This window comes from Zingiber officinale, chromosome 6A (assembly GCF_018446385.1).
Source record: "Zingiber officinale cultivar Zhangliang chromosome 6A, Zo_v1.1, whole genome shotgun sequence".
Lineage (NCBI taxonomy): Eukaryota > Viridiplantae > Streptophyta > Magnoliopsida > Zingiberales > Zingiberaceae > Zingiber > Zingiber officinale.
The window spans coordinates 44,595,074-44,620,339 of NC_055997.1; the positions used below are offsets into that span (position 1 = coordinate 44,595,074).

Here is a 25,266-nt window from a genome sequence, read left to right on the forward strand (position 1 = left end):
GTATCTTTATTTCTTTTGTATTTTCCATTCCGAATTTTTTAAGTAATTCTTTGGTGTATTTATGTTGATAAATATAATTTCCTTCATTTGTTTGTTTGATTTGTAATCCTAAGAAATAGGTTAATTTTCCCACTAAGCTCATTTCAAATTCTTTTTCCATTAGATTAATAAATTCTTCTAAAAATTCTGAATTTGTTGAGCCAAATATTATATCATCTACATATATTTGTGCAATAAATATGTCTGCATTTAATGATTTAACAAACAAGGTTGGGTCAATTTGACCTTGTTTGAATCCTTTAGATATTAAGTAAGATGTTAGCCTCTCATACCATGCCCTGGGTGCTTTTTTAAGTCCATATAGTGCTTTCTTTAATTTAAAAACATAATCAGGATGTTCTAGACTTTCAAACCCAGGAGGCTGACCTACATAAACTTCTTCTTTAATTAGTCCATTAAGAAAGGCAGACTTAACATCCATTTGGTATAGTTTGAATCCCTTATGGGTTGCATAACTTAGTAACATTCTGATGGATTCTAATTTGGCTACTGGAGCATATGTTTCATCATAGTCAAGTCCTTCAACTTGACTAAATCCTTTGGCAACCACCCTAGCCTTATTTCTAGTAATTTCCCCAGTTTCACTTAGTTTGTTTCTGAATACCCATTTTGTTTCTATTATTTTCTTATTCTTAGGTGGTGGGACTAGGTCCCAAACCTCATTACGCTCAAATTGGGCTAGTTCTTCTTGCATAGCTATAATCCAATCTGGGTCTAGTAAGGATTCATCCACAGTTTTGGGTTCAATTTTTGAAATTAATGAAATTTGACTTAGGTTTCGAAAAGATGATCTGGTTTGAACTCTTAAGTCTGGGTCACCAATTATTTGATCAAATGGATGATTTGGGTTGACCCTTATTGTTCTAGGGGGTTGACTCTCTTGGTATTGTTCCTCCTCTTCATGACTTAGAGTTTGGTTGGTTTTTGGAACAAGCTTAGGTATTTGTGTAGGTTTTATGTCTTGTTTAGTTTCTTCAAATTTTACATTAGTAGTTTCTTCAATTTTTAAGGTAACCTTATTGTAAATTCTGTAGCCTCTACTATTTAGGGAATATCCTACAAAAATTCCATTTTCAATTTTAGAGGTGAATTTTCCTAAGTGTTCTCTTGTATTTAAGATAAAGACTGGGCACCCAAATACTTTAAAATATTTTATATTAGGTTGTTTATTATAAAACATTTCGAAGAATGTTTTGTTATGAGTTTTATTTATTGTTGTTCTGTTCTGTACATAGCAGGCTGTACTAACGGCTTCTGCCCAAAAGTATTTAGGTAGGTTATACTCATTTAACATTGTTCTAGAAGTTTCAAGTAAGGTTCTATTTTTTCTTTCTACAATTCCATTTTGTTGGGGGGTTTTAGGGCATGAGAACTCATGATGGTAACCGTTTTCTAGACAAAAACTGTTAAAGTTGTGATTTTTAAATTCTCCCCCGTTGTCACTCCTAATTCTTTTAATTTTAATATCTTTTTCGTTTTCAATCTGTTTACAAAAATTTGTTAAAATTTTAAAAGTTTCATCTTTATGTTTTAAGAATTTTACCCAAGTAAACCTAGAATAATCGTCTATAATTACTAAGCAATATAAGTTTCCATTTATAGATTTGACTCCATGGGAGTCAAAAAGGTCTAAATGTAGGAGTTCTAAGATTGAGTTAGTTTGTGGTTGATTTGTTTGTTTGTGGGTTGATTTAGTTTGTTTGCCTTGTTGACAAGCATTACATATAGTTGAATCTAAGTTAGGTAGCTTTGGTAAGCCTTTTACAAGTCCATTTAGTTTACTTATATTTCTAAAGTTGGTGTGAGACATCCTCCTATGCCATAACCAAGTTTCTTCTTTTTGTGTTAAATAACACTTAATGGAAGAAATGGTTAGGTTGATGGCATAGATGTTGTCTTTTCTAAAACCTTTTAGGCTTATGGTAGGATTATCTAGATGTTTGATTAAACACTCTGTCGATAGAAATTTGACCTTATACCTAGTATCACACAATTGACTTATACTTAGAAGATTATATTTAAAATTTTCAACAAGTAAAACATTTGTAATTATAAAGTCTAATTTTAATTCAATATTACCTATACCAATTACCTTGAGTTTGCCGTTGTTTCCAAAGGCAACTGTTCCTAGGCTTTTGTAAGTGAGTTGAGTGAACTTGGTGTGATCTCCAGTCATATGTTTGGAGCAACCACTGTCGAAAATCCACTTGGTTTCCTACAGTAAGTAGGATTTAAAGTTAGTCTTTTGAGCATGCATTACTTAAGTGTAAGATTAATTTAAGTTTGAAATTAATTAAAAATAAAATTTTTAAGTTTTTAAGATTAAAATTTTTTTAAAAAATTAATTTTTAATTTAAAATTAAAATTTTGAAAGTAATTTTAAGTTTAAAATTAGAATTTTGAAATTAATTTTTAAGTTTAAAATTTTGAAAATAATTTTGAAGTTTAAAAATTTTGAAAATAATTTTTAAGTTTAAAATTTTGAAAATAATTTTAAAGTTTTAAAAATTAGAATTTTGAAAATTAATTTTTAAGTTTAAAAATTTTGAAAATAATTTTGAAGTTTTAAAAATTAGAATTTTGAAAATTAATTTTTAAGTTTAAAATAAAAAAAAATTAAAAATAAAATTTTGAAATTATTATTATTATTTTTTAAAATTTAAGATTAAAATTTTGAGATTAATTTTTAAGTTTAAAATTAAAATTTTGAAGCCTTATTCATCTCACCCGATTTATATTTTCAATCAGGGAATCCTATGATTTCGTGAGATGAAATTGGATTTTTAATTATGGAGTTTTGGTTTAACGTGTGTTAGATTCAGATTTAGTTTTGGTTTCCACAAATAGGCATTCTTCGGATAAACTTCTAAGCTTGGTGAGTCACATGGACATCATTAGAAGTAACCAACCTTTCGAGGTTTTCCGAATAGTTCTATCCACGGAACTTAGTACTAAATCTTGGTCTAACTGGTTAGGATTCATTTAAGGGTAGCTTCGGTCAGTTCCACTTGGCCAAATGCACCAGATCGAAGTCATATCTTTCTAGACATGCGATGGCCAAGCTTCCCTAACGTACTATCATCCAAAAATTTCACCAGTACCATGATTCAAGTTAAACTTGGTCTCTTTTTAACTAATCCTAATTACCCTGCCGGGTTAGTTTGTTTTCGGTTACCCTGTCGGGTAAGTTAGTTTTGGAGGTGCCAGCTATTCTGGAGCCTCCCCCTGAATTATTGGCCTTTAATAAATTTTGATTTTAGGCTTGTGTCGATTCTTTTATAGTCATGGTTAACTTGGTGATAATTTTGTTGATTTTTAAACTGTTTAGATTTTGAATTTGATTTAGGTTTGTATTTTGGATTTTGGTTTGGTTTATTTGATTTTATATAATGTATTTTTTCTTTAGGTATATAATATTGATTGAGTCCTACTTGCGTGGTTAAGCACGCTTTCGGAACCCACGCTTGATTAGTTGATTTGTATTGAGTTATTAACGACTTAAAAGTTTTATTTGAGTTTGAATTGTATCCGAGTCCGGTTTTATTATAACATGCTTTTTGATTGTTCAGGATTAAGTCAAGATTTTTTGATCTTGTTGTGAATTTTTCTAACATTCCTTTTAAACTGTTGATCTCATTTTTTAGTGATAAATTCTCCTCCTCAAGTGTTAGATCTTGAGTTAAATTTGAATTTTTGATTTGTTCCTTGAGGTTTTGATTTTCCTCAAGAAGTGATTTATTTTCATTTTCTATTTTGGTTAATTTACTATTTAAACAGGAAATAATTCTAAAAAATTTTTTGTTTAAATTAAAATATACCTCATTCGGGCCTTCGGAAACGATTATGGACTCGTGGCTTGTTTCGGGTTCAGACCCGTCTTCATCTTCCGACTCGTCTTCTGTTTCGTCTTCGCGGGCCATCAGTGCGAGGTGGCTGTGATGTTTCTGCTCTTCTTCCTCTGATTCGTCCGAGGAGTCGTCCCACGTTGCTTTGAGTGCCTTCTTTCTGGTTGGCTTTGGTTTGTCGAACTTCAGTTTTGGGCATTCGTTCTTGTAGTGTCCCTTTTTATTGCAGCCGTAGCAAGTCACGTTCTTTTGTTCTGAAGGAGAACTGATCTTTTGAAGATCCTTTTTGCTGAAGCTCCTCTTTCTCCTGGTGAACATTTTTCTTACCAAGTTCACCAGGTGTTCTTCGTCTTGGGTCGTAGTCTTCTTCAAATTCAGGCTTGCTTTTCTTTTCTTTGGAGGAACCTGCAAATAAATCTACACCTTTCTCGGCTCCAGCATTAGTTTGTTCGTGTAATTCTAATTCACAGAAAAGCTCATCTAATTTTAATTTAGAAAGATTCTTAGAAATTCTGTAGGCATCCACTATTGATGCCCATAAACTATTATGTGGAAAGGCGTTTAATGCGTACCTTATTAAGTCTCTATTATCCATCTGGTGGCCTATCGCATGAAGCCCGTTGAGGATATCCTTGATCCTCGCGTGGAGCTGATTCGCCGTTTCACCTTCCTGCATTTTTATATTAAAAATTTTATTCAAGAGCAAGTCTCGTTTGGTTACCTTGGCGTCGCTCGTTCCCTCGTGCAGCTCGATCAATTTGTCCCACAACTCTTTAGCGTTTTTGTGTGGACCGACTCTGTTTAGTTCTTCTCTTGTTAATCCGCACTGTAGAGTGTTGATTGCTTTATTTTCTGTTGATGCTTTCTTCTTCAAATCAGCTGTCCAGTTTTCAGGATCCAGTATATTCCCGGAAGTGTCTGCTGGAATTTTGTAGGGCCTCGTAATGCTCATCCACTGGTCGAAGTCTGTTTTGAGGTAAACCTCCATGCGCTTCTTCTAGTACGGAAAATCGTCCCCATTGAAAAGTGGAGGTCGTACTGTGCTGAAGCCTTCTTGTTGGGACATCCTGTACACAGAAAACTAATCAAAAAAAATCCCAAGACTTGGTCTTGGATTAGTAGTGCGGGAGGAGAAAATAAAAATAAAAAATCTAGATTGGTGTTGCACCAATTTAGCAAGAAAAAAAATTATAGAAAATTATAAACTAGTTTGGAGTTTTGAGTGTAAAACTGAAGACCGGAAAAAGAAAGAATTTCACCCCCAGTCTGATTGGTGGTTGCACCAAATCAGAGCGGTACCTGCTCTGATACCACTTGTAGGACCGTTAGATTCGATAGAGGGGGGGGGTGAATATCGATTCGAAAACTTAGAGTATAAACGCAGTGGAAAAGTAAAATAGACACAAATGTTTTTTACTTCGTTCGGAGCCTGTGACGACTCCTACTCGAAGGCCCGTGGTCCTTGACCACTTTCGTTGGGCAATCACTAACAAATCGAAATATGATTACAGAATGAATACAGGAAATGCTAGTGAAAATAAAGCAATACCGACAAGGAAATTAAATAAAAACTGAAGGAGCACTTTGTCGGAGCGTTGTTGGCGTCGCACTGAACGTCGAGCAGCAAGACCAGCAGTAGAAGAGTTCTCAGATGAATTGTTGATGAAGCTCCTGCCTGGGGCTTCTTTTATATGCTGTTCCGGGCGCCTGGATCCCTTCCGGGCGCCTGGAATGCGACGTAGCTGCACAAACCGTGATGCTCCACGTGGCGACGACTCGGCTGGATATAATTTGCCTTCCGGGCGCCCGGATCCCCTCCGGGCGCCCGGACCACCTTGTTCCAGAAATCTCCTTTTTCCTGCAAAACAAAGTTAGTCCGAGGCAATATATATCCTGCAAAACAGATTATTAGCACATTTATAATAGTATGAATTAGCATAAGTTAGTATGACTTAGATTCCGTCTTTCCGAGACCGGAATCTAGTCACGATCTCGACTTAGACATCCGAAATGGATCTAAGCCGGATCGACGCCTAATGTTCCCTTCCCGGGAACGCGTCCTCGCAGTCACTCCCCTCTAGTGACTTACCTCACTTACCTGCCAGACGTCCGGTCAGCCCTTCGACCCGTCTGGACTTCTTGCCAGCTATCCGGTCAGCCCGTCGACCTAGCAGGACTTCTTGCTAGCTATCCGGTCTGCCCATCGACCTAGCTAGACTTCTTGCTAGCTATCTGGTCAGCCCGTCGACCTAGCTAGACTTCTCGCCAAGCGTCCGGTCAGCCCGTCGACCCGCTTGGACTTCTCGCCAACTATCCGGTCAGCCCGTCGACCTAGCTGGACTTATCCTGCACACTCGATCAGAGTGTTAGATAACGACGAACCTAACTTAACCTGATTTGTCATTCATCAAAACCTGAGTTAGACCGTTAATGCTAACCGCACCAACACAACTGCCTGCCGACTACCACGCTGCTACACTAAACCAACGGAGCCAAACAGAGCGGAACTGTCTGCCGGGTACCACGCTGAGTCACCAGAACAACGGAGCCAAACAACAGAACTATCACACACCTGTCTGATATACCACTAACCCATGAATGGTGGTGTGTACAGATACATGTAACTGACGATGTGCTCGACAATAATGGAGCAGACAATCGCACAGTATGCAATCATGCAGGATGATGCATGACACTAAAAATGGCAATATCATGAACAACATAACAATAACCATATAAATAAATACAAAGTGTGTACCACAAGACAATGCATTAAATGAAAGGTACACTGATCAGATAGGGTAACAAATAAACCCTAGGTCCTGAACATAATGTATAATATGGTTGTGTCACTACCTCTAAAGCATGTATGATCAGGTAAATAATAACATGCAGTGCATAATATGTAAACAAGCATCATGTAACAGATCATGTAGTGACCAACCGAAACAAATGGAAAACACAATCATTGCTATATGTTAAACACATTATTATGCATATCAAAAGACATAAGTCAAAGTACCCGCCTCCAAAAGAAAGGATTCAAATCTGGTCCAAATCTGACGTCGAGATGCTCGTCTCGCGTCAAAACCCTGAGTCACGAATATATATACATTTTATTTAGCTACAACTCAAATGAAAAGCCAAATAAAATCCTTAAAAATAATTTAGGGAAAAACCCTAAGTCATAAACCCCAACCTTCCTAAATTAAATATAATGAGTAACTAGGGTTAATTTCCTTAAACCCAATCATAACATTAGATTAAAAAAAAATCGAAAGCTAATCAAATCTACATAATTCTACTAACCATGTAATCCATAATTATTCTAATAACAATGCACTTACCTCAATCCAAAACTCACCCAGATTGAGGGACTTCTCCGCTGGTCATTGTCAGAGGTACACGCTGCGATACCACTCAGAACTGACAGCTCCGAAAGTTCTTCCTCACTGTCGGAACAGAACTCAAACAGTGGGGCAGTGCCGATTCCAGCAGAAAACTACAGTTTTTCCTCGGATCTGGCTGGAAGTGACGAGATCCCTGCGCAACTCAGTTTGGTTGTCAAATTCAGCAAGAATAACTCCCTGCTACTAAATCCAAATATAGGAGGAAAAACCTACCTCCAATCTTGCCACCGGAAACCCTAAATCAGCACTATCACAGAAAACTTCTGTGACTGAATCGGGCAAAGGGGAGAGATGTGCCGGTGAACTCGAGCCCTAGGTTAAATCTGCACTGCTCGAAAAGAAGGAGGCGCCGACGGCTAGCTAGGGCACGGGCACAACGGAGAAGAAGCTCGACGTCGATGCTGCTCCGTTCGACGCCGGCGGCTGTGAACCCAAAACTAGAGCACGGAGAGGAGTGGCTGGTGATCGGCGCCGTCGCTCGGCGAGGAGGAAGAGATGGGGGTCTCGGCGAAGAGGAAGTGGCAGTCTGTATCGGCACGACGCTAGGTCACACACACACACACTGATCGGCACTAGAAGAGAAGAGAGGGGCTCGGGCAGGAAGAAGAGGAATAAAAGGGAAGGAGAAGAAAACCGCCACGGCCGGCGGTTAGGGCAAGCCGGCGACGCGAGGGCTCGGGAGGAAGCCACGCGGGCGAGGGAAAAACGAAGGGAAAAGAAGAAATAAATAAATAAAAGAAAAGGAAATAAATCTTTTCCTCGTTAAAATGGGGTAGCCTAAACAGGCTTTTCCGGGCCCCATTTTTGTCCCCGTTAACTCGTCCATACGAGCTCCAAAAAATTTCCGAAAAATTTCCAAAAATTCTGGAAAATTCTCTTATTAATATTTGCCTATTTTCGGTATTTTACAAGACTGTTGAGAAACTAACTCATTCAGTGGCAAATTACTCCCACTAGGTTGACTAAATTCAAGTACCCCTTGATTTGTTGATAAAGAACAATATCCTCCTTCTCTATTGCATATAGAGTAATTGTCGTTTCAACTTCACTTTGTGTTGGTAGCTCAGTTTCGAGAAATGTAGCATCTCTTGACTCTATTTCAGAGATGGTCCCATTTTATCTTTCACCAATGAAGACATAACCCTTAGAAATCTCAGAATACTTTATAAATATACACTTTTTATCTCTAGGTCCTAATTTTCTATTTTCGTGAGTCTTATCATGAACGTAGATAATTGACCTCCAAGGTCTCAAATTACTCAAATATAATTTTTTGCATGTCTAACATTCATATGGGATAGATGAAACTGACTTTGAAGGTACTTTGTTATGTATATAGGCTGCAACTAATAATCCATCTCCCCAATATGAGATTGGCAAATTAGCCTACATTATCATATACCTAATTATACTAAGAAGAGCCATATTTCTTTATTCAGCAACCCCATTTTACTGTGGAGTTTCAAGGGTAGTTAACTGTCTAATAATCTCTGTATCATTACACATTGTCCAAAACTGATCAGATAAATATTTACCTCCACAGTCAGTGCTCAAGGTTTTAACCTTACGTTCTAATTTATTCACAATTGTGTTCAAGTAATGATTGAAGCAATCTAATGCCTCAGATTTGTGAGAAATCAAATACACATGATCAAAATGTGTAAAGTCATCAATAAATGTAATGAAATAAGAACTTCCATTTCTACCCTTCACATTCATTGGACCACAAATATTCAATTGAATTAATTGTAATGGTGATTCAATCCTAATAGTCTTACCAAATGGCTTCCTAGTTGTGTTTTCAACAAGACAATGCTCACATATAGACAAGTTAATCTTAGCATGAGTGCATAAAAGGCCTTCTTTAGCTAATCTATTCATTTGTTCTTGTCCTAGTCTAGAATGCCAAATTTCATCATTAACATCAGCATTACTATAGGATCGAAAGAATCCGATAGAAAGGGAGGGGTGAATATCGCACTTTTAAAGACTATTCTTTTAATTGTTAAAATCAAAATTGTGTAGCGGAAAATAGAAAACACAATACGGTTACTTAGTTCGAAGCCAAGGTTGACTACTACTCCAAGGCCTGCAATCCTTGATCACACCAATGGGTAATCCACTAAATCTTTTCTTTCCGAAAACCTCAAAAAGAAGCAGTGCATACAAATGAGTAAGATAGTAATAGTCTACTATCTTACTAATAAATAAGTACAATTACAAGCTAGTAAAATTATACCGACTTTAGAATGAGTATGCAACTTGCCGGCACTTCTTGGAGCAGTAGCTTGCATGTGAAGAGTAGCTATAGCACGGACAGTAGCTTGTGCAAAAATGAATTTCGAATAGATCAGATTTTGTTCTATAGCCTCGGACCTTATCTCACTTTTATAAGAGTCGTCAATGTTCGATCAACCGATCCTTGGATTCGATCGATCGAACTCGATCCCTTCCATCTTCACTGAGATCTGATGTTGATTCGATCATCGGCATTTAATAACAATTAAGTGTTCAATCGATCGATCCCCTTGTTGGGTCAACTCAACAGAGATCCTTCCCTATTCACTGAAATCTAGAATTAATGCACCATTGTTCGGTCGAGCGATCCCTGTGTTCGGTTGACCGATCAGGTTGGCTCCCCATGTTTGCTTCTAATCGAACTGATGTTTGCCACATCATCAGTGTTCGGTCGACCGATCCTTTTGTTCGGTCGACTAATCATGGTTTAACTTTGCTCTGCTTTGGTCTAAACTTGTATCTACTCTGAGTTAGCCTCGTTCAGTCAACTGATCCTTCTGTTTAGTCAACCGATCAGGCCGAACCTGTAAAATAATGTTAGATAATATACTCCTGTAAAATAGAGATTAACACAGTAATAATATATATGATGCACGAATAGTATTTAAATAGTAGAACTATCTTGATCTCAACTTGGAAATCTTTTTGGTTTCTTCAGTTGGATCAGTGACCTTAGGTTGTTCTCTTCAAGAACATAACCTCACCATCACTCCTCCAGTTGTTTACCTGAACCTACCTGCCAAAGATTAGTCCTCCAGACCTATTTATAGGAAAAATCTTAGTGGATCAGGCGATCAAACACTTAGAAGGTAGGATCACTCACCAAGACTCAATATTCGGCTACCTAGGGATCTGGTCCACCAGACATATCAAATCCACCTGGCTTCCACGATCTACTGAGATTTTCCCACCAAGATTCAGTATTTGGTTACCCAGGGATTAGGTCCTCCAAACCTATCAAATCCACTTAGCTTCCATGATCTACCGAGATTTTTCCACCAAGACTCAATATTCAGTTACCTAGGGATCAGGTCCTCTAGACCTATCAAATCCACCTGGCTTCCATGATCTACCGAGATTTCTCTTGCCTAGCCTGGAACTAGGACTTCCCTTGCCTAACTGCAGTTAGGACTAGTTACTCGATTGACTTCTCACCCTTACCTAGCCACGACTAGGACTTCCCATGATCAAGCTCAATTAAACATACTTAAACATATTTGTCAGACATTAAAACCTTGGAGGTCAATTGCACCAACAATTACTAGTAAGAGCAATGCTTGAAAAACAACCATCATTATTATTTGGTTCTACACCAAGAACTATAAAACTATTTGTTACAAAATCATGACCAATTAACACTGAATTAATGCGAAGTTCCACACAACGACTATAAAAGTTCATACAATAACCTAAATCAAGAAGACAAGTGATGGAAACCAGATTCTGTCGAATCTCAAAAGCATACAGGACATCATGTAGAAACAAGGTCCGTCCACCACGTAGGTTGAGCTTGCAAGTGTTAATTCCTTTGAATTTAATTCTTGCATTGTTTCCCATATATATCCATTTGTTGGGAGCTGATACCTGTCAGTACTCCACATATGTAGCTTAATCACGAGCTACATGGTTCATTACTCCTGAATTTACAATATATAAAGGATAAGAATAAGCTAACAACATTGTACTTGCAACATAATGCTCAAGGAAAGAAGATAAAGATGGATCTACCTTTTTAGGATTCGTACAATCCTGAGCAAAAGTAGCCCTTCTTGCCACAATTATAGCAAGTCAACTTGTTCTTAAGTTTTGGTCCATATTTCTTTCCTTTCTTCTTGATTTGGTTTTTCGTGGCAACAACACTAGCCTCCTTTTCTTTATTAAACTATTTTTTCTTATTCTTGGAACTAGAACTTTCAGCTATAAAATCTTGACCAGAAATTCTTACAGATTTAATCCTCTCCACCTCAAGTTCAACATAGCTTAAGATATTAGTGAAAGTCTTGATACTCTCACTATGAGTCAGATTCTGTTTCATCATTTTCCAAGAATCAGGAAGGGAACGAATAACTTCCTGAACCTATTGTTTATCAATCAACTCATGACCAACAGTCTTAAGCTCTCGTATCATATTATTCATTTCCCTTAGATGTTGGGTCATGGTAATATTTGAGCATTTTTTATAGTTATCAAACTTAATTGTTAGCTGACGGAGCTTACTGAGACTTACTCCATTGTACTTCTCTCTAAGGGCTACCTAGACAGCATGAGCTGATGGTAATGGCTCATACTCGAACACTAGGTCATCCACCATTGAACTAATCAATATTTTCTTAGTAGTGGAGTCTTTCCTTTTCCATGTCTTATAGGCATCAAGGTCACATCTATGCTATGTTGTAGAACCATCAGCTGGTTCTTCCATGAATTGATTTATAGCCACTAAAACTTCTTGTTCCTCAAGAATATATTATATCTTAATGTGTCAGATTTTATAATTATCTCCATATAATTTCTCTCTTTTATTAAGTTTAGTTATGATATTCTTAGTTGTCATAATCTACAATAAATAAACACACATTTATTATTTTAGTATAATTCATATACATGTAATTAATTATTGACTCAATATAAATTAGAATTGGTTTACAAAATCAAGTGATAAGTATGTTTCCACTCATCATTTATATGTGATAATCCAATCAATATTGATCAATTATATTACACACATCCGATTAAATGAACTAATCATTTTCATAAGAACTAATTATATATATGAATTACTCATAAATGAACTAATTTTTTTACATGAACTAATCATTGAATATAAATGAATCATAAAATATGAACTAATCATAAGCAAATTAGTTAACACATAACATAAATGTTTTTCTTTTTCATAGAATGTAGTAGCACTGTTTGTACAAAATAACATTTTCAATTTCATTATTTTTTGAAAAAACAAAATGAATTCATACAAAACACTAATAACATAGATAAGCTAGCACAACTTCCACTAAAAAATATACTAGTGGCTCCCATTTATACAGGACTCGACGATGGAAAGATCAACCTCAGAATCATCCTTCATATCCATATTTAGATCTATTTCTAGATCTTCCTATGATTCTTTAGAATCCATATCTAGATCATCTGCAGGATCCATTTCTAGATCCTGCTCAAATTCATCAAGGTCCATTTCTAGATCCTCTTTAAATTCTTTAAGGTCCATTTCTGGATCCACTATGCGGTAAATGCCACGATGTGATCTCCGATCGCTAGAGAAATTTCTCCTCACTAAAGCAAGGGCTCTGATACCATTGTTGCTTATAATAAATTACTTCGTATGAAATGAAATGAACTTACAGTGCTCAGGAAGAGAAAATCGGAGAAGACGCTGCAGACGACTCTGTGCTACGAAGCTTACTGTCATTGAGAAGATCAACGCTCTGGAACCTTCTCAAAAGTATCACAAACCAAATCCCACTCACCGGGCATTCTTCTCTTTGATCACATTTTGTTTCACCGTCACACACCACCACCTCCGATTGCTCTTGGACGCATAATTATATAGGAAGAAAGCATTGGTTTGTAATCTATGCTTTGATGGCCTTTCATTACAATAAACTTCGAGGGAGATGAATCAATTATCTCCTCAATGTTTAACGTTACAAATCTTCTACAACATTTGTTGCAATGCTTCGAATCTGCCAACATTTATTTTACTGAATTATATAAGTTAGGATAATATGTTAAGTGTATATGATGTATAAAGTGGGTAAAAATTAATCAGATATTTGACAATGGATAAAATCCAACTGGATAGGTCAAGGTTAATTAGACACTTGACAATAAGAAAAGACCAATAAGTATTAATAGAGAAAAAGTACAATAGGTGTTGCAAAAGAAAAGTTCAGTGTTTATGGGGTGAAAAGTACCACAAGCATTGGTAAAGGAAAAGTCCAATAGGTGTTAGCAAAGTAAAAGTATTTGCAATAGAAAAGATCCAACATGAGTTGGCAAGTAGAATTCTTGGTAAGCAAGTGAAAGTTTGGTAAGTCTAGGTTGTTTGATACTAGACAAATCATTAAGTGTCAAATCAAGGCCTCTTAGTAAAGGAAGTTCCAAAAAAGCAAGGCCTATTGACATGTTAAATCCTTAATAAATGAAGGTTGATGAAGTCCCGAAGGCAACCCTCTCGACAGAGAAAGTCCTAAAGGCAACATATCTTGGCAAGTGAAAGTCTTTGTAGGTCAACGTTAACCAATACTACACATATAAGAAAGTCCCATAGACAAAGTCACTTGTGACGAGAAGTCCTCAAAATGAAGTCTCTTGGCAAAATAAGGAAATCCTAGAGGTATGACCTCCTTGTAGGGAAGTCTATGAGTGACCTATACTTTGGCTTTTAGGAAGACTTGACTAAAGCAAAAGTTCATCCTTAGAATTGGTTGGAATTGATGATCTACATGACTGAAAAATTAAATCAATAAATTAATGTTTGTGAATTTGGCAATCAACTTAGACTAATTTACCAATGAACCAAATGTTTATGTTTATGGGTCAATAATTGGTCGATAGAAGATCAATCAATTCAAGTATCCATTGAGGAACCTTTAAGTACCTTGAGTTAGTTTTGATATGATCAACTAGATTAAGTTTGGTCCTGTTGTATTTAATCCTTGTGTCTAAGTGTGTAGGAGACTAGAACACAAGAAGTCGAGCGGAAGACGTAGCTAGCGAGAAGCATAACATGAGAAGGGAGTAGAAGGGCTTGGTGCGTCTGAGGGATGAGGTGTTGCGGAAGAGTATGCTGAAAGATGAGAAGGAAGCATGCGACATTTCCATGGAACGAGAAGCCAGAGCAAAAGACTACTTGAGGAGAGAAGGTTGGAGTTGGGTTCAGGTGAGCTCAACTCTGGATGGCCAAAAAATCACCCAAGTGACTAGGGCGGAAATCAGACAAGTCAACAGGAGTTGACCTTGTCTGGGTGCCTGGACCAAATCTAGGCACCTAGATCCAGGCGCTCGAACTCCAGACGCCCAAACCAGTTTGGTACCATTCAGGTGCTCTCGATGGAACATTACAGTGGATCACTCTTTAGGTCCATGTCAGCAACGGTCCAAGCGTCGGACATGGTCTAGTCGCCCGGACATGGTCCAGTCGCCCGGACATGGTCCAGTCGCCTGGACATGAAAATTTTCATCTCCAAGCTGTTACATTAAGACAAAGTTTGCCACGCTAGAGTTGCCTGGAGGAGGTCTAAGCGCTCAGAGTTGCCATGCCAGAATAGAGCCCTTGTCTTCTTCATTAAGTACAACACTTTCTGTATTCGAGTTTTTCATCCTATTTTGCAAAGTTCTATGCATTCAACATTCGTTACGAGGTTTCTCCGCCTTCAACTTGTGTCAAAGAAGGAGTCGACTAGTTGAGCTTCACTTTCCTTGGATTAGCAACCTCCCCGGTTGCAAACAAAGTAAATCCTTTTTACCTTATACTTATTTTATGTAATTTAGTTTTGTTTATTAAAGTGTTTATCTTAATCAAAGTTGAAATTTTTGAAAAGGGTATTTGTTTTATTTCAGGCAATTCATGTCACGCCCTGGAGGTGTACTTGTCCGACAGAATGGATGGTGCCCCCTTGTCACAATATTTGATACAATATAATATAAGCCCACAAATCAAGAATAAATATTCAGTGGAAGACAAAAACATAACCACCACTCAAAAAAAGAGGGATTTACACAATTCCCTCACAACATATAAAACACAAATGATTGTGTACCGGTACGACTTACACAATAAGTACAAGTCCAAAAAAAAACCACAAGGCTCAAATCCATGAATGAAACAAGTGTAAATACCAATAAACAAGACACCTCGGGAAAAAAATGACCTCGAGTGTGTTGTCGTACTGGCAGCCAGGACCTCTCACGACATGACGCATCCTTGACCTACCAACCTAAAAATAAAAGGGAAAGCAAGGGGTAGTGAGTATAAAATACTCTGCGGGTATATAAGACAGTGCATGATCAATACAGTGCAAGGAGCTAAAAGGAAATATAGTCTCAGATGAAGTAATTACTATAAAAGTAAGAGAGCCAATATAAGCAGCTACCAACTAAACGTAATCAACTACATAACCATTTACTAACTTGCTCAACCAAGCAAGACTAATAAATCAGGAGTAGATGCAGATCCTACACAAACAAATACACAACTAGCATATAGCAAGATATAGCAAGCACTGGCTATGTGCAACAACACATAACCATGAATGGGTCTCATAGACAGTCAAGGTATATAAATAGTCAATGTCTGTAGGAGAACGCTCTACCATGGATGGTCTCGTGGGTGAACAGGATGTGGTAGCTATCTAGCACTCATATACTGACTGCGGGAGAACACTCTACCACGAATGGTCCTGTGAGCAGTCAGGGTGTGTAATCGTCACTGTCTGCAGGAGAACACTCTACCACGAATGGTCCCTGGGCAGATAAGATACGTAATAGTTATTGTTTATGGGAGAACACTCTACCATGGATGGTCCCGTGGGTAGACAAGATACATAAGTGGCTACTATCTGTGGGAGAACACTCTACCATAGATAATCCTGTGGATAGACATGGTATATACATAAACCAAGCCATAACGATAAAATAAGTAGAAATAATTCATCCGAGGATAATGCTCTTCATGCTAACCTACTGTCTAACCTCACTAGCGTATAGGCATGATCTTAGATACCAGCCAAGGGTCTAGGAGGATACTTGATATCCTATACTATGGCATAATCTTACTAATGTATCGGCATAAGCCTACATAACAAGCAAAGATTGGGTAGGATACTCGATATCCCATAGTATGGTATAACCTTACTAATGTATAGATAAACAATAGACAATGACATCCACAAAATACTAGTCAACCGATCTCATCAAAAGAATACTACTCATCTAGTCATAATATCTAATCTAACTCTATAGTATCATCATACATATAATAAATAACGGATCAAGATCAAGTAATCCTAGATGTTGATTTGAAGAGAATAGCCTAGTGGAAGCGCTACCCCTCTGCTAGGGAGTAATTTTCATCCAGTATAGGTAGGTATAATCTTACTAACATATATGCCCTCACATAACCTATAGGCACAAGCCTAAGCATATAACCATACTATAATATAAATACATTAACATAAGCCTATAACTAGACTATGGCCTAGTAATATCATGCATGTATAACCAATCCAATCAGGAATAACAAATGAGACTACATAGATAACGAAATAGATCAAAATATAAGGACAAACAATAAGATATCTAATTCAAGATTAAGTCAAGAGTAGAGTCAAAGTAAGCAATATATCTCTACTACCAAAATAATAAAATAAATCATGCACCAAGCACAATGGTCTAAAGAAACAAGGCAAGAAGTACTCGCCTCAAATGTAAGTCACGCTAAACATTCTTCAAGTCCAAGGGTATACTTCAAATTGAATCCAAACTGTGTAACATAGAACCCGTGTTATAGCCAATCTACCATGAATCAAATAACTAAACCCAATCCCTCAATTGATTAGGAAACCTTAATTAAAACCACCTAATTTATCCCACAACACCTTCACAACCAGTACCTTCTCCTTTATCGGCGTAGTGAAATCACCACAATGGGCGCTGCAGAAGAGTGGAAGCAGCTCTTTAGGGAATCTAGCAGCTCTCATAAGGGTTGACGTCAGAGGTCCAGCGGCGGTAGCTCAACTTACGAAGCAATGGTCGACAAGGGTTAGTTGCAATGAGCATGACAACAATCCATGTCAACGGCAACTATTCGCTGCGAGGTTAGGCCAACGATAGCGGTGAGCTGTGGTTTTCTCACGATCAATGGAGAGGAGATGAGCGACGGACACTTAGGATGGTGGCTAGCCTTTCGAATGATGCTCCCAATCGTAAGTGCGAGGGTCAGCCGATGTCGACGAGAAGATCAGGATGAGAAAAGAAAAGGCATAGAAGGGAATCGAGGCTCGTGGGTCGTCGACACGGCGATGACCACAGGGGACGTCGCGTGTGCGTGAAGAGGGAGGTGACAAGGTGATGGCGGTGGATCAGCAGAGAAAGTGGGCAATGAGAGGGGGTTGACATTGATGATGGGAGGTGACAGTGAGAGAAGGATGCACTGGACTGTCGATGGAGCTTGGGCAGCAGTCGACGACGTTGACATATCGCATGAGATCATGCCACACGGGAGAGGGAAAAGGGATCGGGTGAGAATGAGCATAAAACCTAAGTTTCCTTATTTATACTTAGGCTTAATTAATCATAAACCTAGGTTAATGAAATCAATCAACTCCCACTTAATTGATAATCCAAATAGGTTTTCTTTAAGCCTAATAGATTTATCCCCTTAAACCAGTCATACATGTTCCATTAAAATCTCAAAAAATTTCTAAAAATATTTCGAAATTCATTAAGATTATTTCTTTAATAACACTTATTATTTAATTGTTATATCTTGCATTCTCTCCCATTAATAAAAATTTGGTCCCTAAATTTACTACTCAAATTAAGGTATTCTCATCTAAGGGTAACAACTAAATAACACACTCATATACTAGTTCATCCTAGTATCATGAATAATTCTCAAACCGTGAGGGATTAAAGGTTCTCTTCTAAAATTACAAGATGATCTACTTCCAAGTAGATAGTAATGATTCTGTCGGTTATGAGCTCACCCAACTTCCGCTACTCTAATATTTCTATCTATTGTAGTAAGAAAATCTTACAAGATATAGATGATCTTTACAATTACCTTTGAAATTCATATTGCACACTATTAACAAATCCTCTAACGCTTGTATAGTGCACTCAGACTGTTCATCTGTCTGAGGGTGGAAAATTATACTAAAGCGGAACTCCGTAGCCATGGTCTGTTATAAATTCTGTCAGAACCGTTAGGTGAATCACAGATCTCAATATGATCTGATCCCCAAAGATACACCATGAAGTCTGATGATCTCTCTATAATATAAAATAAGATTACATATAATAAACTCAATGTAAGAGCTTTGTGCATAAGACTATTCTTTTCACGGATCCTTTCTTTTTGCACAAGTGCCAAGGACAATAGAACTTTTATAAAGGCCGATTAATCCTTATACAAGCATATCTTCTCTTAATATAAAATGGTAATGTAAGTAAAGGAGAGATAGGTTTACCAAAAGGAAATATTCACTTCTGATTGCAAGGCCTTGGAATTTATTCAACTTGAGCACATGGAGAAAAACAAATCTAAATAAATTTCATGCACAACAATCAGGTCAAACAACCTCTAAAGTATTGCAAGATTTTAACTACCTCTAGTCAATCGGAAACATCTATAATCGATTGATTGAGCAAAAATAGTTCGAGTAACCAACGATAGTTTAACCAGTTAATTGGAATTGTTGTCCTGTCAATTGCTTAAGCATTCTCTCAAATGGATCCAATTCTAGTTGACTAAAGTTTAAATAACAAAAATATTTTATTCTCAAAACTCTTGTATTAAATAGGCTCCCAAATCAACTAAAAACTTCAATTAATTGAGACTCGCTTAAAATTGAACTAATGTACTTAGAGATTCTAACTGCACTTGACTTGGACCCTCATAAGCCTACACAAAGCTTAAGTACAACTAGGAATTTGTTGTCCCTTGGCTTCCTTCAAGTTACTAGGTAGGCAAAACCCCACTTACAATTGATTCATCAATTGGTCCTTCGCAATCTCTGAGTTGGAATTGCCTTCATGCAATGTAATCAATTTTTTTTCCTATACTCTTTGACATTTTGGAAATGTTTCACCTTGTTCAACTCCTCTATTAGCAACCCACATTTATACAATGATGACTACCTTAACATTACCCTAAATTTTGTTTCCATTATCTTTATTCCATCTAGCCATGTTAATTTCTTCTTTATTTCTATCTGCTAAATTCTAAAATCCTTTGTTGATCATCCCTTGAATATCAAGTTCCTCCATAGGTAATACTACATTTCGTTCTTTTGATAACCAAAATTTTACTCCATAGTATAGTGGTGTCCTCATAGTGAATTGTCCTTGGATGGTCATCTCCTTGAATGTTAATTCAAAACTTCCGGAGCCTTGAATAATACCAATTGTTGATTGGTACTAGATTTAAAGTAAAGTTCTCTTCTTAAATCTTGGAATTCCATATAGGATTGGGTATGGTTAGCTAGAGGAAGGTGAACAGAGAGTATCCACTTATTGAAGAATCATTGCACAAACACAAACTCAAATACAAGGCTTAATATCAAGTTGACATATGCTTGATGATAAGAATGTTGACATTGTGGCAAAAGTAAAATATGAAAGATAACAATGCACATTAACAACATATTTAATATGGTTTGAAGTGTTATTTCTTTTGATCTATATAGCCTACAACGTGTCTAATGCTTCACTTGAGCAAATCGGCCACTAAACCACCCCTTAAAATGAAGCAATAGGATAAGCCTCTACAAGTTGAGATTCATGACCTAAGGATGTAATTTTGGCTCAAACAATGAGATTTCATAAGCTCTCCCTAATCTTGACTCTCACTAGGATTTCTCTGAACAATAATGCCGCACCTGTCCCTAAAGATGAGTATGAAAATAGTGAAGTGGTAAATTACCAGGAACTTGAAGTGTTAAAACTTTTAACCTTGGCCACGATCTTGGATATCTTTAGACACTTGATTGATTAGCTTGAGCACAAAAGTTTTTGACACATTTTTGTGTGGTGTTCCATGCCCACAAGCTCTCCAAGAGGTTATATATCCAGGGTTCCAACATTCACTTAGCAGTCGCCTGCTTGGAAACAATCTACATCAATAGTCATCTTTGTATCTAGAAGTAGATTGCTTGGAAAAAATTTACATGAGTAGTCATCTATGTGTCTCCCTAGCATAACTGGAATAGACTATTTCCCTACTCAAGTCTCGACATTCTCATCAAGATTTAACTAGGACATATGAGGCCAGAATATCATAACGTGCCTAATTGAGAACATTAACTCTTTAACTTTATTAGGCTCAACACTGAATCAAAATGATAAATCCAATTAATGCTTCACTTCTATAAATCGAAAGGTGCAGTTCGTTAGCTACAAAAATAGAACCCAAGACATTTATGTTGGAGTACTTCAAAATAAAATTGGTACCTTGGTCTCGCAAGTGATAAGCAGCTAATTCTTTCTTGAAAGATTGCCCAAGAACCATATTTGAGTTTGCAAAAACAACAGATTGATAACTAAAGCTACTTGTAGAAATCTCATGCTAATTGATTGGTTAATGGATATAAGAAGGCTACAAATATTCATTTAGAATAGCCTCTTCTTCAGGTAAGAGAATGCCCATGTGCCATGGATTAAAGATTGATTGATCCCATCTTGCAATCCATGACATAAATTTTCATGTGAAATTCACACCTTCCTGAATTTGTGCACACATCTGTGATATGTACTCGGAGTCAATTAAAAGTAGTATCAATCAATGTTTACCTATTGATTGCTCCTCCCACTCACAATAATGATTTGTCAAACTATAATGCTACACACCATCAGTTTGTCTGATCATAAGTTGCACCCATCAACCCTATCAGTGGCCTAACCTGGGTTTCAATAGGTGACATGAATAAATCCTCATGAGTCATTTCATCCAAAACAAGAAATGTAACAACAGTTCCTTGATTTCCAATAAGTTGTTGATGGATCCGATCTTTACTTTCCAACTTGGTCTTAGTTGGTGCCACAAAGAATCTACATCCTGGCATCAGGTTCGGGTCCTAAGTGTCAACTGGTCGCGTTCATGATTGACCCCGACCATGATTACAAATAACTTTGATTCACTAAGTGTCATCACACAAAACCAAATCATCGAGTACCAAATAGATAGATATAGAAACTGTTACACAATCAAACCAAAGGGAGTAAATCTAACCAATCACACCTTAATTTCTATGACATACCAAATAGATAGATATAGAAACTGTTACACAATCAAACCAAAGGGAGTAAATCTAACCAATCACACCTTAATTTCTATGACATTCAACATTTCTAACTATAACTTACACCAAGTAGTGAACACAAAAGGTAAGATAATTATCAGAGGTATACCTTACGTCCTATAGCTCAGAGATGTCCTTCAGCTTTCCTTGTCTCAAACTCGAAAAATCATAAATCAAAATGAGATGGAAATCCCAAAAACACAAAACTCAGCATTTGAACACGAATCATGCTCTGATACAATAAAATTGTCACGCCTTAGAAGTGTACTTGTCCGACAGAATGGACGGTACCCGCTTATGATAATATATAAGTCCACAAATCAAGAATAAATATCCAGCGGAAGATAAAAACATAATCACCACTAAAAAAAGAGGGATTTACACAATTCCCTAACAACATATAAAATACAAATGATTGCATACCGGTACGACTTATATAATAAGTACAAGTCCAAAAAAAACACCACAAGGCTTAAATCCATGAATGAAACAAGTGTAAATACCAACAAACAAGACACCTTAGGAAAAAAAATGACCTCAAGTGTGTTGTCGGACAAGCAGCTAGGACCTCTCAGTGACATTACATATCCTTTACCTACCAACCTAAAAATAAAAGGGAAAGCAAGGGATAGTGAGTATAAAATACTTTACAGGTATAAGCCAGCGCATGATCAATATAGTGTAAGGAGCTAAAAGGGAATACAGTCTCAGATGAAGTACTTATTATAAAAGTAAGAGAGACAATATAAACAGCTACTAACTAAACATAATCAACTACATAACCATCTACAACCTTCCTCAACCAGGCAAGACCAATAAATCAGGAGTACATGTAGATCTTGCACAAACAAATACACAATTAGCATAAAGCAAGATATAGCAAGCACTAGCTACATGAAACAACACACTGCCATGAATGGGTCTCGTAGACGGTTAAGGTATATAAATAGTCATTGTCTGCAGGAGTGTCACGCCCCGGAGGAGTCTCTGTCCGAAGAAATTTCGGCAGCATCTCCCCTGTACGGCGGACAATCTGAAACTTTTCTACAAGCACTATATACCTCAGCCACATGCGGCTGGAATAATACAATAAAAGAAAACAAACACCACGCAGTTAATACGACTGTACCAAAACCAAAACACAAAACTGCTAGCCGGCTAGGCTTACACAACCAATAACAAATACAAAACACCACATAACAACATCAACCCTCCAAAAATAAAACCTGAGTACAGAGCTAAACAAACTGATACATAAAACAAACAAACATACGTGAAACCGATAAGTCTTCTGATGTGACGTGGGGACCAGCAGACAGGATGCTCCAAGCGACACCATAAATAACCTGGTACCTGAAAAAGATAGTATCAACGGGGGTGAGTTCAACAACTCAGCGAATACCACTGGACATGAGTAGTAAGATATATCTAGCAGCAACAAACATGGAATACAGCTTCCTAATCATATATAGGGAATATGCAAAATTGAAAGATAACTGAGGAAGCTGTACTCACAGGAACTCCTATCCAGACAAGAGGGTCGTCAACCCGAAAATGTCAATAATCCTGTATGTAGGTCAAAGGTATGCATCCAACCAAAATGCAGCAACCAAATGCAGCAAACACAATCACAATAATATAAATACATCAATGCATATGATGCTAATGATGCGTCCTGGTCACCCCTGACGCCAGTCAGTCTCTCACACACAAATGGCGAGACCGAGTGGGTAGGGCTATGACAACCGTGCACTCTGTCGTCACTGCTCCTGATGAGTGACCGAGTGGACGGGATGCTGTCGGAGTACTCCTGTCCTGTGACCCCAAATCATAAATGGGGGAGCTCAATGCTCTCAACTCCCGGTACACGATGACGGGAGGTCTGCCGGCTACCACGCTGAGTCACCCGACCAACGGAGCCAAACAGAGTCCACCGTCTCACGGCTACTACCGCTACACTAAATGCCGTGAGCCAACAGAAGCGGCTGGGCTACCTCGCTGGGTCATGTGACCAACGGAGCCAAACAGAGAACGCAACACACCGCCCGATATACCACTAAACCATGAGTGGGGTGTGTGCAGTACATGTAACTGGCGATGGGCTCAACCATAGTGGAGCCGACAATCGCACAACATGCAATCATGATGCATGTCACTATGCATAACAAAAACTGATCAACATAACCATATCCATATATACAAAATGGGTACTGTAAAAGCGATGGTCACATACCAAAATCTATAGTACACAGGTCAGATAGAATATCAAAAACCTATGTCCTGAACATAATAAGTATGGAATATCCTGATCAGCATAGAAAAATCCATATATACATAATATGGGTACCACAGTATCAGTAGGTCAATCCACGAATCTAGGGTATACAGATCCTCTATGGTATAACAACCTAGATCCTAAACATATCCTCCTTCCATAACATATGTACCAACAATATACACAGATCAAAGAATCAGAGTCTAGGTACACGAATCATATATGAGATACAAATAGAGGTACACAAGTCAGGTATGGTATAAAAACCTAGGTATCAGATAATCTAGATACACCTGCCAGAAATAAAAATCCAGAACCTAGTCCTAACCTTAGTAGAGCATGGTATGTCACTTTAGAAACTAAGATACTCATGGTAATAAAGTACTCATGGCAATAAGATACTCATGGTAACAAATCACGAGATATCAGCACGGATACATAACAAGCGACAAACCTAACATGCTATGGATATCAACCAGTGACATACCAAAGACAAACATGTTCATTGCTTGCAGTTATAAAGTACTATGCATATCCAAATGACGATATCATAAAAGATAAGTCAAGAGGTACCCGCCTTCATACGCATGTCGTATCAACCGTCCTCAACAAGTCCAAGAGATCGCATCCAACTCAAATCCTTCACATCAATTTAATCCAAGAACACATAAACTAAGTCTATAATCCATTAGATTAGACTACACATTTATCAATGCTAACCACTCACCAGAATTGATGGCTCCACCAATGACGTATAGCTGGTATAACTCTCTGCCAGCGTAGATGAAATCACTGTCCCTCCCAAATCTGAGGACTCTACAGTTGCCTCGCGACCGAAACATCCTCCTGTCGATAACAGTGGTCAACACTAAGAGAAATTACTGCCCAACCAAACCATAAACTCTAAATTAGCAATCCCACACCCAATCATCAAAATACGGAGATGAGATGCACAAATCACAACTGAAATCCAGCAGTAAAATAATCTCCCTTACCACTTTAACCACTGCTAGGGCACGGTACAACAAAACGGGACCACAGGAACGACCTGAATGCTCTACTTCTGTCCACGACCCGAAGAAGAAGATCAGTGGTCGGAGAGAACTCCAATTCCAGTGACTGTCCTAGAGGAGAGCAGCAACCACGACCGGTAGTGAAGAATCAGAAGGGGAAAATGGGCTTAGTGGTGGCTGTCGGCATCGGAGTGGGGCGTCGGCTGAGGCTAGGGCAGAGGAGCGGAGGCGGCTGTGAACCCAACTAGAGCACGGTCCTCTCCCCCTTTGGCCGTCACCTAGGGCAGAGGTGCGGCGGTGCTCGGGTGGCTCGCGGCTAGGGCACAG

At 37.8% G+C, this 25,266-nt stretch overlaps 1 long non-coding RNA gene across 1 annotated transcript; it reads right to left on the reverse strand.

Moving 5' to 3' along the window:
* Positions 1 to 24,505: 24,505 nt before the first annotated feature.
* On the reverse strand, positions 24,506 to 25,015 carry LOC121993901. The gene is made up of 3 exons (XR_006115470.1): positions 24,922 to 25,015; positions 24,654 to 24,772; positions 24,506 to 24,566 (listed from the first exon to the last, which is right to left on the reverse strand). It is a non-coding gene; the product is annotated as an uncharacterized LOC121993901 (long non-coding RNA).
* Between the last annotated feature and the right edge of the window lie 251 nt (positions 25,016 to 25,266).